At 38.3% G+C, this 18,835-nt stretch overlaps 1 pseudogene; it reads left to right on the top strand.

The window, feature by feature from the left end:
• The first annotated feature begins 824 nt into the window (after positions 1 to 824).
• Positions 825 to 17,767, top strand: LOC120163772 (annotated as a pseudogene).
• Positions 17,768 to 18,835: the final 1,068 nt, after the last annotated feature.

Genomic DNA, 18,835 nt, shown 5'->3' with positions numbered 1-18,835 from the left:
ACTCATTACTCGTTAAGCTCATTGCTCACCTAGTTACTCGCCTCATTGCTTGTTAAGGACACCAAAATTTTTATTATATTTTTAACTATAAGTAAAATCTACTAATACTATATAGAACTTAATATAAACATAAATTAATAAATCTAACAAAAAAATTTATCAAAACAATGTATAAAACAAATTCAAAGTTTAAACACCAAAATAACAATCTATAAATACATTAAAATAATAATTAGTGTTTATTTTTTAGTATAGTAAAATAATAATTATTAATGATTTAATATTTTTAATTATTTATTAGAAAATTAATAGATTATTAGTTTATCATCTTTTTATTATCGATTAGTAAATTAGGAATTTTTTGAATCAAATAATTTTTTTAAGATAACTACTAAAAAGTAAAAAAATAAATTAACTAGTTTCTCGCGAATTTATCGAGTAGAGTTGGACTCCACTTGAATTAGCTCGTTAAGTTCTCGAGTCAAACTCGAATCGAATCAACCCAAGTCAAATTTTTATCGAATTTTGATCGAGTCGAATTTGAATTGCTCGTAAACTACTCAATTCATTAAGCAACCTATGTCTTGAATTAATATTAAGTTTAAATCACTCCATAGAGAAAATACTATAATTCTATAAAACGAATACCGATTATAAAAACCAAGTTAGAAAAAATAGTATAAAATACACAAAAGAATCGGATCCGGACCCGGACAGTAATGGGCTACGGGTCGGGTATATTTTCGGGAAGCTTCGGATCCCTTTGCCCTTTTTTTTTTTGTTTTCATCTCCCTCCTCTGTTGCTTATAAATGCGAAAAATAGATTGGGGACGAGTTTTTCCAGTTTCCATTCGCGACTCACGTCGACGAAAACAACCCTTTTCTCTACTCCTTACACCTTCCGAACCTATCACCACCTTCATTATTGTTGATTCGATTCTTGGCCTTTGCTTTTCATCATAGTAATTTCATTAGTAGAGTAGCGTATCGTGTATTGTTTCCTTTTTCTTGCAGCTCGGGCATGGATGATATGTCGAGCCAAAGCCTAGGGCAACAGCCCAATCTCAATCCTAATTCCAATCCCAATCCCAATCCCAATCAGAATGATGATCAGAATCAAACGGAAGGGCAGCAACCTGCAGAAAGAGAGGAGCAGCAACACCAAGGAGAAGAAGCGGAAGAGGAAGACGATGAGGAAGAGGAGGAAGAGGAGGAGGAGGAGGAGGAGGAAGAAGGGCGGAAGGAAGACGATGAATTGATGGCAAAAGCGCAGGCTCTCATGGAGAAGATCACTTCTTCTCCCGATAACCCTAAGCCTAGGGTGCTCCATGCTCTGGCCTCCCTTCTTGAAACGCAAGAGTCTCTGTACGCGCGCTCTCTTTCTCTCAATTTATTTGTTTTGCTAAATGTTTCTTTTTTTACTTCCTAAGTTTATTTCTACTAAGCAGCCACGCTAAGTAGATTCTTGCAGTTTACTTTAATATGATAGTGTACTTTTATATATGCCCATCATTATTTCCAATGCTATGTTGCGAAATTAATTACTTACATAGTTTTATTAAGCATATAATTTAGAGGTTGAAAAGTGTTGGCTTTAGCCGTGCTACCTGAAAAATCCCAATCCTGGTTCCCTAGAAAGAAAACAAGGTTTGAAGACTTCTTTATGTTTCAACATGAGCCATAACAGACTGCATACAATAAATATTTTATGTTAGGGAGGTTGACATGTAAATAATTGGATGAATAGTTATGTAATATTTGCTTTTATTTTAAAATAATCTAGTACTATTAATTATTTATTTTCATATGGGTATACATCTTGTTTCTTGCATGTGCAATTTTTTTTGAATTTTCTTTATATTTAGTTTTAGATGCCTTGAAGAGAATGGACCTTCTTCCAGCAATGGTCGTGCTTCTCATAACGTTGGACAGTTGGCGAACTTAATCAGGGTAATAGACTTTTCTTTGCCATAATCATTTTTGTTTTTGATGCAATATAAATTTGTTGTTATACTAATACAATAATTGTATTATGACATGATTTTTGAGAACATTTTTATTCTTTTGAAAAGGTTCTTACTTGGAGCATTTCCCTTTTCTCGCAGGAGAATGATGAATTTTTTGATTTGATATCATCAAAGTTTCTTTCTGAGAGTAGATATTCTACTGCTGTCCAGGCAGCTGCTGCTAGACTTCTTCTAAGCTGTTCTGTTACTTGGATTGTGAGATTCTCTATTTTTGTCAAATATATTTAGTTTCTCTCAATTTTATAGGATGTTTTCTGAACTGTTAATCTCTAAATGGGTCCACAGTATCCTCATGTTTTTGAAGAACCGGTTTTAGAGAATATCAAAGCTTGGGTAATGAACGTGACTCCTAGATCTTCTATCGAAGATCAGAACTGCAAGCATGAATTGACAAGAAATGAAGCCTCAGATGCTAAAATTTTAAAAACCTATTCCACTGGACTTCTTGCAGTGTGTTTGGCAAGGTCTTCTCCTATCTTAATATTTTTTTGCTCTCTTTTTTCCTGTTCTAATGTGGCTGATGTTGTAATTCATCTATTATTCACGTTCTTTTCCCCTGACCATTCTTACCTTTATTGAATGTTGCAGTGGTGGTCAAGTGGTAGAAGATGTCTTGACTTCTGGATTGTCTTCTAAGCTTATGCGCTATCTTCGTGTGCGTGTCCTTGGGGAGATTGCTGCATTTCAAAATGATGCCTTCCATTTATCTGAAGGTAAGAGCCTATCTGGTGCTTCCTCTTTCAGAAGTAGAGATGAAGGTCGTGGGAGGATTCGGCAGGTTCTAGAGACAACTCAAATGGATGTTCCCAGACTAGTAGATGAGAAACCTTTAGATGACCATTGTCCCGAACAGGATCGAGAACTACCTGATGGGGTAGGTGAGGGGGTTTACATGCATGATGTGGATGCTGATAGTAAGGAAAGATGGCATATTCGAGATAGTCGTGATGGAAAATTGAGAAATGGTGAAGTTGATGAAAATGGGAGAGATGAATCCTCCAGGCGCAAGATAAACCGTGGGTCAGCAAGGTCAAAGGCTAAGGGAAGGACTTCTGAAGGTATTATGGAGAATGAACAATCATTAACCTCACCAAGCTCTGGAAGTCATTTTGGATTGGCACATAGTATGAGAGACAGAAGTGCATCTAAGCATTTGGATGTGAGAAAGATGCTGGAGACAAAGAAGGGTGTGGGAAAGACCGATGCTGATAATCTGGTAGTGGAAAGAGAGGATAATGATGAATGCTTTCAAGGATGTAGAGTTGGAAGTAAAGATTTCTCTGATCTGGTTAAAAAAGCAGTTAGAGCTGCTGAAGCTGAAGCTAGGGCAGCCAATGCACCCGTTGAAGCCATCAAAGCAGCTGGAGAAGCTGCAGCTGAAGTTGTCAAGTGTGCAGCTTTAGAGGTATGAGTCTGATCTCATTATTCTGCTCGTTTCATTTTCTCCTTACCCCTCAAAACAATTTGTTATTGGATTCGCTTCAGTGATCTATCATCAATTTCCTCCTTTCTATCCTCAGGAGTTTGAAACTACTAATAATGAAGAAGCTGCACTATTGGCTGCTTCCCAAGCAGCAGCTACTGTTGTTGATGCTGCTAATGTTGTTGAAGTTTCAAGGTGAGTATTTCTCGTTTACAGACTTCTCGGAGTCATAATACATGTAATTCTGCTGTCGTATTTGGGTTTTCATTATTTAGTGCAATTGGAAAGGACCTCATTTGTTGTTCACAGGGACTCCACTGCCGTAAGTTCGGATCCAGTAAATAAAAGTTCTGCAGAAAAAGTAGACGATGTTGTTGAGGAGTATTTTATTCCCAACGCTGAGCAGCTTGCACAGTTGAAAGAAAGATACTGTATTCAATGCCTTGAGATTTTAGGCGAATATGTTGAGGTCCTTGGGCCTGTACTGCATGAAAAGGGTGTAGATGTCTGTCTAGCCCTATTGCAACAAAGTTCCAAGATTGAAGAAGCTTCAAAGGCTACTTCTCTCTTGCCTGATGTGATGAAGCTAATTTGTGCTTTGGCAGCCCATCGGAAGTTTGCTGCATTATTTGTTGATCGGGGTGGCATGCAAAAACTGCTTGCCGTTCCGAGAGTTCCTAAAAATTATTTTGGTCTTTCTTCTTGCCTATTTACCATAGGTTCTCTACAGGTAATACATGGAAACTTAAATTTTGCAATTTATGAATCCTATACTTTCTTTTCATTTCCTAAATTTAGATGCCATGTGAGGGACCACTAATATATTATTTTCTTCATGTTCTTGTAGGGAATAATGGAACGTGTCTGTGCACTTCCTTCTGATGTTGTCCACCAGGTGGTTGAGTTAGCTATCCAACTTCTTGAATGCCCCCAGGACCAAGTTAGGAAAAATGCTGCACTATTTTTTGCTGCTTCGTTCGTCTTTAGAGCAGTGCTTGATGCTTTTGATGCGCAAGATGGTTTGCAGAAGTTATTGGGCCTTTTAAATGATGCTGCCTCGGTAAGGTCTGGGGCAAATTCTGGCACATTAGGCTTGTCTGGAACAACACCATTCCGAAATGAGAGATCACCATCAGAGGTACTGACTTCTTCTGAAAAGCAGATAGCCTATCATGCATGTGTGGCTTTGCGGCAATTCTTCAGAGCTCATCTACTTTTGCTTGTGGATTCCATACGCCCAAATAAAAGTAACCGGAGTGGAGTACGGAGTATTCCAAGCACCAGGGCAGCATACAAGCCACTTGACATTAGCAATGAGGCCATGGATGCTGTGTTTCTGCAGTTGCAGAAGGACCGGAAGCTGGGTCCTGCTTTTGTAAGGACTCGTTGGCCAGCTGTTGATAATTCTTAAGCTGTAATGGACATGTTACCATGATGGAATTGTGCCAGGTATCATTGGTACTTCCATATCAGTCCCCTGTCTGCCCTTGCCCTTGGATTTTGTCATTTTCTGCCTCATATTTCGGTTATGTATTCCTCTTGTAATCTTTGTAGGCCCCTCCCGTTGAGCGTTATCTACATGACATGCTACAGTATGCATTAGGTGTTCTGCACATTGTTACTTTGGTGCCTATCAGCCGCAAGATGATTGTAAATGCCACTTTGAGCAATAATCGTGCTGGCATAGCGGTTATTTTGGATGCAGCAAATAGTGCTAGTAGTCTTGTGGACCCTGAGGTGCGCATGTGTTATTACATTGTAATGTTCCTATTGTTATTCTTATTTTAGCAAAAAACACCAGTGCTTAAATGAGGCCCTTTTTGTGATATTGCGTTTATGGCTTTGAAAGTAGAGATGCTATTTTTGGACGCTGGAAGTAGACTTTGATTTGTATCTAACTGTGTTAGCCACTAATATTCACCTCCTTTTTACTTTGTGTTTGCAGATTATACAACCGGCTCTTAATGTGTTAATTAATCTAGTTTGTCCTCCGCCTTCAATCAGCAATAAACCACCCTTACTAGCTCAAGGTCAGCAGTCTGCTTCTGGTCAAACCACAAATGGTCTTGGTGTCGAAACTAGAAATGCAGAACGCAATATTTCGGATCGAGCTGTTTTCCTGCCTAATCAGAGTGAGATGAGGGAACGAAGTGGAGAGTCGAGTTTGGTTGATAGGGGCACTGCAGCAGGCACCCAATCCACCAGCAGCATTAGTCAAACTCCTGTTTCTGCTGCTTCATCTGGTTTGGTTGGAGATCGGAGAATATCCTTAGGTGTTGGAGCAGGTTGTGCTGGCCTTGCTGCACAATTAGAACAAGGATATCGTCAAGCAAGGGAGGTTGTGCGGGCCAATAATGGCATAAAGGTTCTACTGCATCTTCTCCAACCCCGAATATATTCACCTCCTGCTGCTTTGGATTGTCTTCGGGCTCTTGCATGTCGAGTCTTGCTTGGTTTAGCTAGAGATGAGGCAATTGCACATATATTGACTAAACTTCAGGTAAAACATGGTTTTGCCAAATTCTATTTGATTACTATCCTCTTTGTAGTTTTACTTGGTACTCTTTTACTATGTCATATTTCTCTACGTTCAATAGTCCATTGCTTCTATTAAAAAAAGAAAAAGAAAAAGGTCCATTGCTTCTCTCTGTTTAATTGCTTACTTCGAACATTGTTATAATAAATATTTTATGATGATACATTGGTTAATGCCACTAGTTTCAACTCATCATTGTTCTAGGTGGGAAAGAAACTATCTGAACTGATTCGAGATTCAGGTGGCATGACACCGGGAATTGAACAAGGCAGATGGCAATCTGAAGTTGCACAGTTGGCAATTGAGCTGATTGCTGTAAGTATCCTTACCTGCTACTTGAGACTTGATGCATGCAGCCTTTTTTTTTTGAAAAGTAAGAATTTTATTTCTAGAAAGAGGTAAACACATTGTTAGGGGCCTTGTTAAAAAACCTCCCTAGACCTAGGTGGAGGAAAAAGAGTGCACCCAAAACAATAGACAAGTATAGGAGCCAACCCGGACAAATAGGTAAAGAGACCACAACAAATTCCCTATTCAAGACTGCCCATTCAACATAACCAGAAACTAACAGAGCCACCCTCTTTGGACATTGATGAAAACCATCGTGATCCTCTTTGGACATTTGAACTTCCACCACAGCAGAAGCTAAACCACAAGCCAACTTAGCATGCTGATCAGCTGATGCATTACACCTTCCGGATATATAATTAACCACAATTTTTTCTCGAACTAATGTCGCGACGATAGGATGGAGAGACGCCCATTTGGACGGTATAGGAGGGTTGGAAAGCCAATTAACCACATCATCACAATCACTCTCGACTATTAATCCTTACACCTTAAACCACCTTGAGTCCATAAACAACTTAATTGCGAAATCAATTGCCAAAATTTCCACTTGAATCGAAGATCCACTCCCAATTGGAGCTGAGAAAGACAGCAACGAGGTACCGTCATGATCGCGAAGGATCCCACCAATTCCTCCCTTGCATCCGTCCGCCCGCATAGATCCATCGACATTAAATTTTAGGTAGCCTCTAGGAGGTGGTAGCCATGACACAGAGGACTTAGCAGCCTTCGTCTTCAAGAGAGCATCATCTGCCAGCAATATATCTGCCGTCAAAGCTTCCAAACTGATGGGGGAGTCTGGAACTTTGGCCTTCAGCCAGCAAGCAACACGAAACTTGACCAAGAACAATAACTGTAGCACATCTAATTTTTTACCATTTTTTTATAAGAAGTGGAGGCCTCGTTAAAAACCTCCTTCATGATTGAAGGAACACGTTCCTTTATCAGCGGAAGAAGGAAAAAAGTGCCTCAAAATTCATTAATAATTGAAAATTACAATGTTTAAAACATCCAAGACCCTTACAAAAAACAACCCAAAATACTCAAAAAACATCCTGAACTCAACAACAAAACTAACCAATACCAACCTTTGCTAGGTTATCAGCCTCAATATTAGTTGATCTATCAACCCATCTGATAATACCCTCCAAATCTTTTAACATGATAGTAATGTCTTTCACTAGATAGTGGTAAACATCAGGACAACTACCTAAATTCTTTACTCAATCCATTGCTATTTTACTATCAGATTCAACAATCCATTTGTTCTTGAAACTCTGAAGAGTTGAGAAAAGAAAGTTAAACCCCTCTTAATGGCTAGAAGCTCCATCAAAATAGGAGGACCTGGACCCGAAGCCTCTTGGAAAGAACCCTTCATCTCGCCATCCTCATTCCTTAATAAGCCACCTATACCACTCTTTCGCCAATCTCCACAAACAGCCGCATCAACATTTAATTTTAGAAAGCCTTTTGGAGGAGGAACCCAAGGCACGATTTTAAAAATCGAATTCCTAGAAGAAGAGCATAAATCTCCAATAGAAGGGTCACTAATAAGAGAGTCTTTAGGAATATAAATTTCCTTGAATTTAGCTAAAAACCAAGAAGCTAGTCTGAATCTAGCCATGAAAAATAGCTCAATCTGATCAAAGCTCCTTCCTTCAAACACAATGGTGTTCCTACATTTCCAAATAGTCCAAATAACGACTCCTGGAATAAAGAGCCAAATAGAGGAATAAGGCATCAAATCACTCCAAGCTTGGAAAAAGCTTTGAACTTTGTCATGAAGGACCGAATTTAGATTCCAAAAATTCAGAAATTTATTCCAAAGTGACCACGCCACCCTGCAGGAGAAAAATAAGTGGGAGACAATTTCGGTGTTACTTTTGCAAAGAGGACATGAAATGTCAACAATCCCCGAAACCCCTCTTTTTTATAAATAAAATTTTATTGCCAATTTTTGATGCACCACCTGCCACAAAAAAGTTCACTCTAGGCGGCACCAACCCCTTCCATATAAATTTCATCCAAAAATTGTCAACATCCGAAACATGATAACAAAGCTTCATACAAGATTTGATAGAAAAATACTTCCCCCATTCCATCTCCACAGCAGACCATCTCTAGAGTCTTGGGAAAGACTAATTTTATGAATGACATCCAATAAATCTGAAAACTGATCAAACTCTCAATCACACAGATTTCTTCTCAGCTGAACATACCAAGACCACCCTGCTAAATGAAATTCACCATACTCCATTAAAACCCCATACTTATTTGAAGATAGAGCAAATAATCTCGGAAAAATAGCCTTCAAAGGAGAATCTGATGCCCAACTATCAAACCAGAAACGAATACTCTTCCCATTACCCACTTTGACTTGAAACAAGCTTCGAAACTTAGCACCGAACTGATCTTCTTTAAAATGGTTATTGACCACCAATTTCCAAAGCCATGAAGCATTTGTTGGTAATTTGTTGTTGAAAAATAGCAGATTAGTGTTCATATTGTATTTAGAACAAATCATCCTCTTCCAAATAGATCTCCCATCATTAGCAAATTTCTAGGACCATTTCTCTAATAAAGCTCTATTCATGAAATTAATATTCAACACATTCAGACCACCACAACTTCTTGCTTTACACACTGTCTTCCAGTTGATCAAGTGAATTTTCTTGCACTCTGCTCCTCCACCCCATAAAAAATTGGCCATGATTGAATTCAGCTTAGAATTGACTGCTGCAGGAATCTTGAACATAGACAAAAAATAAGTAGGTAATGAACTCAATATCGACTTTAATAAAACCAATCTCCCTGCCAAGGACAAGGTTTTTGCCTTCCAACCCGTAAGCTTCTTAAAAAATTTCTGCACTACGGGATCCCACAAAGCAGCAGAGTTTCTGTTGGCACCAAGCGACAGTCCTAAATACTCAGAAGGGAAATGACCAACAGTGTAGCCAATGTCTCCCGCCCACTCCTCGACTTCTTCCTCTCTAATATTGATGCCAAATAATTTGCTTTTGCTGAGATTTAGTTGAAGACCGGACATAACCTCAAAAACTCGTAACACTCTCTTGACATTTAAAATTTGCGTCTTTGATGCATTGCAAAAAATAATGAGGTCATCTGCAAATTGCAAATGAGAAAGCATGAAAGAACCCTCATCTTTGCCTAACACTATACCACCAAATAGACCCGAAGATACTGCCTTGAGAAGCAATTGGTTGAGGAGCTCTCCTATAAAATTAAATAGTAGTGGGGAAAGAGAGCAGCCCTGTCTCAAACCTCTTGCCATTGGAAATTCCTCTGTTGGCACACCGTTAACTAAGATCGACACCGATGCTGAAGTAACACATCTTCTAATCCAACTGCACCATTTAGTTCCAAAACCCATTTTGATCATAACTTTAAAAATTCCTATAAAAAAAATCACAACTTTAAAAAGAATATCCCAATCCACAATATCATAAGCCTTCCTGAAATCGACCTTAAACACACAACCCTTTAAACCTTTCTTTCTTCAAAAGTCAATTCCTTCATTGGCAATAAAAGAGCAATCCAAAATTTGTCGACCAGGAATAAAAGCGAATTGCGTAGCACTAATCACATCATTCATGCAACTTCTCAGTCTTCTCGAAAGACACTTCGAAAGGATCTTATACATCCCTCCTACTAAGCTGATTGGTCTAAAATCATCTAATCCACCACTGTTAGTACCCTTGGGGATAAGAGTGATGAATGTATGATTAATACCATGCTCCCAATCTTTTCCCAAATAAAATTTATGAAAAAATTCCAGGATATCATCTTTCAAAGAGGGCCAAAACCTCTTAAAAAACCCCAAGTTTAACCCATCAGGACCTGGGGCTTTGTTACTATCACATGAGTTTAGAGCCTCCCAAACTTCTTCTTCTGTAAACATCTTTTCTAAGCTAAGGCTCTGTTCCAAGGATATTCTGGAAAAATTCAGCTTGATATCTTCCACTTCCAAAGTTGACCGAATGTTATAGGTTTCGGATAAATGATCTCGTACCCTTGCCTTGATGAGAAGCGGATCATACAATATTTCTTCTTTGATCTTCAGAGCATTTAAGTGATTCAACCTCCTCCTTATAGTGGCACAAGTATGAAAGAATTTTGTATTTCGATCTCCGTCTTTGATCCATTTCACTCTTGATTTTTGACACCAAACTTGTTCCTCAATCCTGTATAGCCTCCACAATTCATTTTTCATGGATTGCAAATCTGCTACAACTTCAGTGCCCCTCACAGCCTGCTGATTCTGTAAATCACTTTCTAAAAGATGAATTTTTTGTTCTAAATCTGAAATAACAGCTCCTGGAAACTGATCTCTTCTGCCTGACCAATTTTTTAAAGCTGATTTTGAGCTTCTGATGATACTCAGAATACCCGATCTTCTTTGAACCTTCTTGCATTCTTTAATAGCCTCTACAAACTGTTCATCAAACCCTTCCTCATCCATTAGATAATTGAACAACCTGAAAGGTTTCTTGCCCCAATTAGCTCCTCCACTCTCAAGTAAAATTGAATTGTCATCAGAAATAGACTTTGGAAGTAAATGCTGGGTGATATCCGAAAAAGCAGCAGAAAAATTAATGTTCAGCAAGAACCTGTCCAATCTGACAAAAGTAGGTTCGTCCCAGTTATTTTCCCAAGTAAATCTTCCCCCAATTAAAGGTATATCAATTAGGCGAGTTTGTTGAATAAAATGCCTAAAGATCTCCATAGAATTTCTATTTTGAGCTTTACCTTCCTTCTCCTCTTCTGAGAATATATGCATTAAAATCCCCTCCCACACAAAAAGGAGTAGAGAATCCATTTAGAAACAAGCAAAGTTCCTCAAAAAAGCCTGCTTTCTCTTCTTCCACTGAAGGACCATTGACATTAATAAAACCACACCTAAATTGATTCATTTTGAATTTCCCAAAAATAGCAATAAATCCCCTATGTATATGCTGATCTTCTACCTCAAAAACACTGTCATCCCAACAACTTAATAAGCCCTCTGAGGAACCTTCTGCTGGAGATTCAACATGACCTTGCAGAAAATTCAGTCCACTTCTTCTAAAAAATGACCTTGGACAAGCCTCCACTTTAGTTTCTTGCAAAAAAAAAAAAAAGATGGTTTTTTCTCCAAAACCATTTTTTTGAACAGCTCGATGTTTTTCTTTTTTCCCCAAATCCCTGACATTCCAAGACAATATAACTAGCTTTGGTATCATAATTAAAATTTATTACCAAGCTCTCCCCCAACCTCTAACAACTCACCTATCCCCATTCAAACCTTTCTCCAACTCCATGATTTTTTCCAAGAAAGCTTTCTTCCCCTCTTTGAAAGATACACCCAACATCTTAGATATTTCCCAAGTGGCGAGTGCTTCGTTCAACTGCATTGAAAATGCTGAAGATGAAATTGTAGAGATACTAACCTGGTCTAAAGCATCCATAATCAAAGATCTTTTAACTCTCCTACAAACACTTCTATTTCTCGAACATTCACTGTCCTTTTCTGAATTGTGATCAACCTGTGTAATTACATATTGAGCAGAATTTGGAATAATGTATGTTCCATTCTGCATTCTTTCATTCCCCTCTGTTTCAGGATTAAAGGCCTGCACATTTCGAAGCCAGATATTCCTTTCCCTAGACCTTCTATAAACTCTTTTATAACTTCTTATCATCCTTCTTCCCACCAGAGCACTCTTCATAGATATAGAATCTTCTGAACGGATTTGCAAGTCACCCCTTACGCTTAACACATTAATACCTTCAACAGACCTCCCATTTGCTTTATTCAAGATGGCGCCTCTAAACCAACCTCCACTGGTAACTCAAAACCGCAATTCCCCTTTTTTCCTGTCTCCTTGAAATACTTGAAGAAACCATACACTGCATATTGCCTGGAAACCCAAAGTCAGAAAGTTTAACTGCTGGGCCAGTAGGAATTAGCTTCTTGATTGGAGAAAAGGGCTCACTTCTTTCCTCTGATTGGACCTGAGCACAAGAGTTTGAAATATTCAAATTTCTAATGCCCAACCCTGCAAAATCACCCTTTTTACAGCTACCAAAACTTTGAAAATCTGACATCCCTTCATTAATGCCTTTCACATCCCTGCTTCTTCTTGGAAACTGATTTCCTCTACCAAAGTCAACAAAACCGGAAGAAACACTCTGCTCCATCCACGTGTCAACTCTATTACATGTATCAACCAACCGAGCAGTGCCTACCTTGTCAGTTGACTTTAGGCTTTCTGCTTCCATCTCCGACGACTGTAAGGCAGTGTATCCTTCATCGGAATAATTTTCTGGCGAGAAATATGGAAAAAAACTCGAATAATTTGAGGTCGAACCCAGCTTGATTTTCACCTTGAAGGATCTTCTATACGACCCTAATGTTATCACTTCCGGGACACCAAAAGGGCTTGCCACCCTAATCAGAACTTTTGCTGTAGTGAGATCTTCCTTGTTCTTTGTCGAATCCTGTATGCTCTCCACTGTCCCCCATCTACCCACTAGTTTATCCAGAAAATCCTCTTGCCAACATAATAGAGGAACACCATAAAGCTCCACTAAACAGAAAGCAATTGGCACGCCTGCTTCATTCAGAAAAGGGGCCAGTCTATCGAACCAGAACCATAACAACTCACTCCTTCTCGACCAAGCCTCCTTCATCTCCTCATCTGATTTGAATGTGACAATACAGGATTTCCAAACATATCCCCAACTGGCTATTTGGACTTCAAAACCTTCCTTGGCCAAAGCACCCTGCACTGACTCCAATTTGTAAGATTGTTTTACTATGCTCGTTAGTGATCTTTTCACCCAGCTTGAGCTTTCAGTAGGAATATGAATCTCCCAAATATTCTTCTTCCCTTTCCCCCTGTTTGAACTAACATTCTTATTTTCAACATTTTCCAAATCTCTTCTCAGAGGGCTGCTCGATAACAAAGCATCCTTATACGACCTATCATCCCTAATACTTATCGGAATCTGAACTCCGTTATTTGGTTTAGATTTTTCCTCCGTAATCTTCTTTGTAATGTCAGATAGAGGCTTGGATGTGCCAACAAACCTTGCTCGATCTTTCTGATACTTTGCAACTCCAACAAAAACTTTCCTACCATCTATCCATGACCAGTTTATATTGTCAACTGCCTTTCTCATTCCTGCTTCAGTATCAAACTGAACAAAAGCGAACGTGGAAGATTTATACTTTGGTTTATTCGTCTCATTTGGAATGAAAACTCTCACCACATGGCCCTAGAGTTTTTCTACTACTGCAAGGTCGTGGTGTCTCTTGCCCAAATAATCAAAATAATATATGTTAAAAGCTGTTCTTTTCATTTCCTGGCCTGAGTTTTACACAATTGCTGTTTTACAACATGGTTTTGTCCTTGTCGATGGGAATCACATCATTTCTTGAATGGGATATTAAAGCTTCTTTATTATTGACCTTAGACATGAACCCTCTAACATCCAGTGACGTAGTAATTCATATAGAACTGTCTATCATACACACTTAAAAACTAACATTTCTTGCAACAAACCAAAAAATATATTGTTTATGGACAAAAATGTTGAGCTGATGTTCAAGCATAATTTATTTTCTTTAATTGCAGAATTTAACATCATATGCCCTACATATTAGAACTGATTTCAGATTAAGTTGCGATCAGTTGTAGGATCTTTTTTCTATGATACTTGGTGAGCATGTATGCTTATTTGTTTTATTGATATCAATTTAGCTGCACTAAAGGCATTATTATAGATGGTGATATTATGTATTTTTTTTATATTTCTCTCAAACATTTATAACTTTAAGCCCAATATCCCACCCATGAAAATAATTTTTGGGTTAAGGGTGCATGAAGCCCTCAAACCGAGAAATTAAATCAATTAAGCCCGAACTGAGAAATTAGATTTTTTAAAGGGTACAGGATGCACATTTTTTGTCATGTGGAATTAGAATTTTAGGTAGAGATTCTAAAAAATGTTATTGAAATTCTAATTTTAAAAAAATAATAAAAATTTATTAAAAGCTTAATAAATTTTTTAAAATGTCACTTGGCTGCACTGTTACATGATATGTGGCACCAACTGATCCAAAGAAATCTATTAAGATTTAGTATCAAAGTTGGTCAAAGCGGTGACTTGATGAAATTTTGAAGTATAAAGGTTTAATTGGGTGCAAAAAAAGTTCAGGAGCTTAATTGATTTTCTTTTTCAAAAGTTTAAGGGCTTTTGGCACTCGTAAGCCATAATTTTTTGGTTGTTTTACTTTCACTTGGAGTTTTAGGAGATTAATTCTCAGTTTTTATCTATATTTTGCTAGATTGTTACAAATTCTGGGCGTGCAAGTACATTGGCAGCTACAGATGCTGCTACACCGACATTGAGGCGCATAGAGAGAGCTGCTATTGCCGCTGCCACTCCGATAACTTACCATTCCAGGTAATTGTTCCTGTGATATTTACGGATTTATCATCTAATTTACTCACGCGGTCATTTAGTATTCCATTGGTTATCTGTTTTGATTCGTAGTAATGTTTATTCGTTCTGGTGTATGTATTTGCTCTTCCAACTGCAGGGAGCTTTTGCTTCTCATACATGAACATCTGCAGGCATCTGGTCTGGCTGAAACTGCAGCTGCACTTCTGAAAGAAGCTCAATTGACTCCTTTGACATCCTTGGCTGCCCCTTCATCTCTTGCACACCAAGCTTCCGTGCAAGATGCTCCTTCAATCCAACTACAGTGGCCCTCAGGTCGTACCCCTGGTGGATTTCTCTCTAGCAAATCCAAGATTTCTGTCCGGGATGGGGATACTAATTTGAAGTGTGATTCAACTTCATCTTTAAAGAAGAAATCACTTGTTTTCTCTCCCACTTTTGGGTCACAACAAAAAAAACCACTTCCTTTCTCAAGATTCCCAACCACCATCTGTCAGGAAAGCACTCACTAGTTCAAAGCCATGTCCTTTACTGCCAAGTGTTTCAGAAAAGACTGAATCAACAATGAAAAGTAACCTTGATTCAGAATTGAATTTTAAGACTCCTCTTGTGTTGCCGATGAAAAGAAAGTTATCCGAATTAAAGGATACTGGTTTGACATTATCTGGGAAGCGATCAAACACTGGTGATCATTGGCCGAGGTCGCCTATTTGTTTGACGCCCAATACTACTCGAAGAAACTTTCTTCTTACAGATGCTTCTGCATTGACGCCAACTTCTAACATGAAGGATCAGCATATTCGAGCAATACCAAGCAGCTTAATTGATTTGTCAGATGACAACCTATATGGTAGTTCTAATGTGGGACAGACACCTTCCTCCCAAGTTGGACTTCTAAATGATCCCCAACCCAGCAACTCAGAACGTCTAAGTCTTGACAGTATTGTTGTTCAGTATCTGAAGCACCAGCATCGTCAGTGCCCTGCTCCTATAACAACTCTTCCACCACTTTCTCTTTTGCATCCGCATGTTTGTCCTATGCCAAAGCGAAGCCTTGATGCACCATCGAACATCACTTCCCGACTTGGTATGCGTGAGTTCAGGAGTGTGTATGGTGGAGTGCATGGAAATCGTAGAGATCGTCAGTTTGTTTACAGTAGATTTAAGCCATGGAGAACGTGTAGGATGATGCTGGCAGTTTGTTGACATGTGTCTGTTTTCTGGGGGACTCCTCCCATATTGCAGCTGGTAGTCATGCTGGCGAGATAAAAAATTTTGATTCTAACAGCAACAATATGTTGGACAACTGCTCGGGGCACCAGCTTCCTGTGACTCTTGTTCAGTCATATTTTTCTGGTGAAACGCAAATGGTTCTATCATCAAGCTCTCAGGATGTGAGGTTGTGGGATGCCTCTTCATTCTCTGGTCGCGCGACAGTTTCATTTGATGGCTGCAAGGCTGCAAGGTTCAGCAATTCTGGGGGCAATTTTGCTGCCCTATCTGCTGATTCCACCCAGCGAGAAATTCTTCTTTACGATATCCTGACCTATCAGTTGGAACTGAAGCTATCTGATGCCTCAGCTAATTCTACAGGTCGTGGTCATGTATATTCTCATATACATTTTAGTCCATCTGATACCATGCTGCTTTGGAATGGTGTTTTATGGGATCGGCGGGTTTCAGGTCCTGTTCATCGCTTTGATCAGTTTACTGATTATGGTGGTGGGGCTTTCATCCTGCTGGGAACGAGGTATTGAACTCTGATCCTATCACAGGTTTATTTCTTTTTGGTATTCTATGTGTTGTGTTTTATCAGGCGCTGCCTCTTTTATATACTATTATGCAAAAGAACTTTCACTAGACATCATTCACATTCTTTATTTGTGGTATGTTAAGTCTTTAATCTAGATGGTTCATTAGGATGGTCTGTTTGAATGAGAACAGTGCAAATGGGAACTTGCCCATGGAAACTGCTTAAGTTGGTTTGGTTCTTTTAGTTGCTTTGCGATGCAAAATCTAGTTTTAGTTTCGTGTGCGTGATCTGCTAAAGTGAATCTTTCTTAAAGATTTTTTCTTTTGATCATTGGTTGATAATTAACTTTCAACAGGTTATAATAAATTCTGAGGTTTGGGATTTGAGGAAGTTCAGGCTACTTCGAAGTGTACCTTCTTTGGATCAAACAGCAATTACCTTCAATGCACGCGGGGATGTAATTTATGCAATCCTGAGGAGAAATCTTGAAGACGTAATGTCAGCAGTTCACACCCGTCGTGTGAAGCATCCTCTGTTTGCTGCTTTCCGCACATTAGATGCCATTAACTACTCTGATATTGCAACTATTCCAGTGGATCGATGTGTTCTTGACTTTGCAACTGAACCAACTGATTCCTTTGTTGGGTTGATTACAATGGATGACCAAGAAGAGATGTTTTCATCAGCCAGAGTGTATGAAACTGGTCGTCGAAGGCCAACTGATGATGATTCTGATCCTGATGATGCAGAAAGTGATGAGGATGAGGATGATGAAGAAGACGATGATGTCGATTTAGACCCAATGCTTGGGCCAGATGTCAATGGGGAGGGGGAGAGTGATGCAGATGACATGAGCAGTGAAGATGATGACAGTGTGAGCGGGCTCGATGACGACGATGATGGGGATTTTATCATGGATGATGTTGACTTCAATGGTGGAGGTGGGATCTTGGAGATTGTGACCGAGGGTGAGGATGATGATGATGGTGACAGCCAACTGGTTGAATCTTTTAGCAGCGGTGAAGAGGATTTTGTGGGAATGGTTTTGGCTTCTAATAGGCAAAAATCTTGCTCATAACGCCTACTATTTAGGGTAGAGGAAAAATCAAAATGTATGTAATTATTGGTTGGTGAAGGGCTATCATTGTTACTGTTCTCATTTGGCAATTTTGTTTACTCTTCTTGTTCACTGTTACAATGGGTTTTGGTTTATTCTATTTTGATGGTTCAAGAAAAGAAAGTGGAGAGGGAGGTTCTGAGTTCGAAAACTTTTTGCATTTTAGGTGCGCTGAATCTGAATAAAAAAGGATGTTTAACTCTTTCAACTTGGGTTAGGTGTTTGGGAAAACTAAAGTTATGGTCAAATGATGAGCATTTGTAATTTCTCATCCCATTAAAAATTCTTGTAATTGAACCTGGAACATAACTTTTGAGACGACGTGAATTTAGTCATTCTGTGAAAAAATAGTTAATGATATGGTAATTTTATATTTAATAATATAGTCTGATATAAAATAAAAAAGTTTTTTTTGGGTAAAGTATATAAATGATCTCTTGACTAAAAAGCGTTTTACTAAGTCTTTCTATTATTAAAAGTTATAAAATGATTCTATGGTTATAAAATATTACTTTATTGAGTTTTTTACTATAAAAAATTATAAAATGGTCAATCTATTATTTATATATTCCAAAATTTTCCTTTTTGGTTCAAAAATTGATGCCACTTTGAGCTGAATGTTAACTTATTGATTGAGATATAATAATCGTTTCAGATTTTGAGATTAAATTTTATCGTATCATATTCATATAGTAGTCGTTTGAGATTTTGAGATCCAATTTAGAACATATGAATAATCGGGTGACCATTTTGTAACTTTTAATAGTTGATGAATCAACAAAGTAATGCCTTATAGTCAATGGATCATTTCGTAACTTTGAATAATTAGAAAGTTCAATAAAATAATACCATATAATCAGGAATCATTTATGCACTTTATCCTTAACATATTGGTCACATAATTGCAAGTAAACATTTTTTTAGGTTAAATATGGATTGAATTTAATTTAATTCATTATTTTTTTGGTTTGATTAATTATTGTCTCGGCCGTCTTTTGGTTAGATCCGAAATTGAGCTTCGACTTAAATAAATGGGTTAGAGTCGCAACCGATCACTTTAAAAACATTTAGGTGGATCGGACACTATCTTATCTGATATGCGTTTTACCAGAAATGTGTCGGGTTCAGGAGTTGGTTAGAGTCAAAAAAGGATTAGCACCCTTGT

The sequence above is a fragment of the Hibiscus syriacus genome, unplaced genomic scaffold (genome assembly GCF_006381635.1).
Source record: "Hibiscus syriacus cultivar Baekdansim isolate YM2019G1 unplaced genomic scaffold, ASM638163v2 tig00111495_pilon, whole genome shotgun sequence".
Lineage (NCBI taxonomy): Eukaryota > Viridiplantae > Streptophyta > Magnoliopsida > Malvales > Malvaceae > Hibiscus > Hibiscus syriacus.
This window is presented reverse-complemented; position numbering and strand designations above follow the sequence as displayed.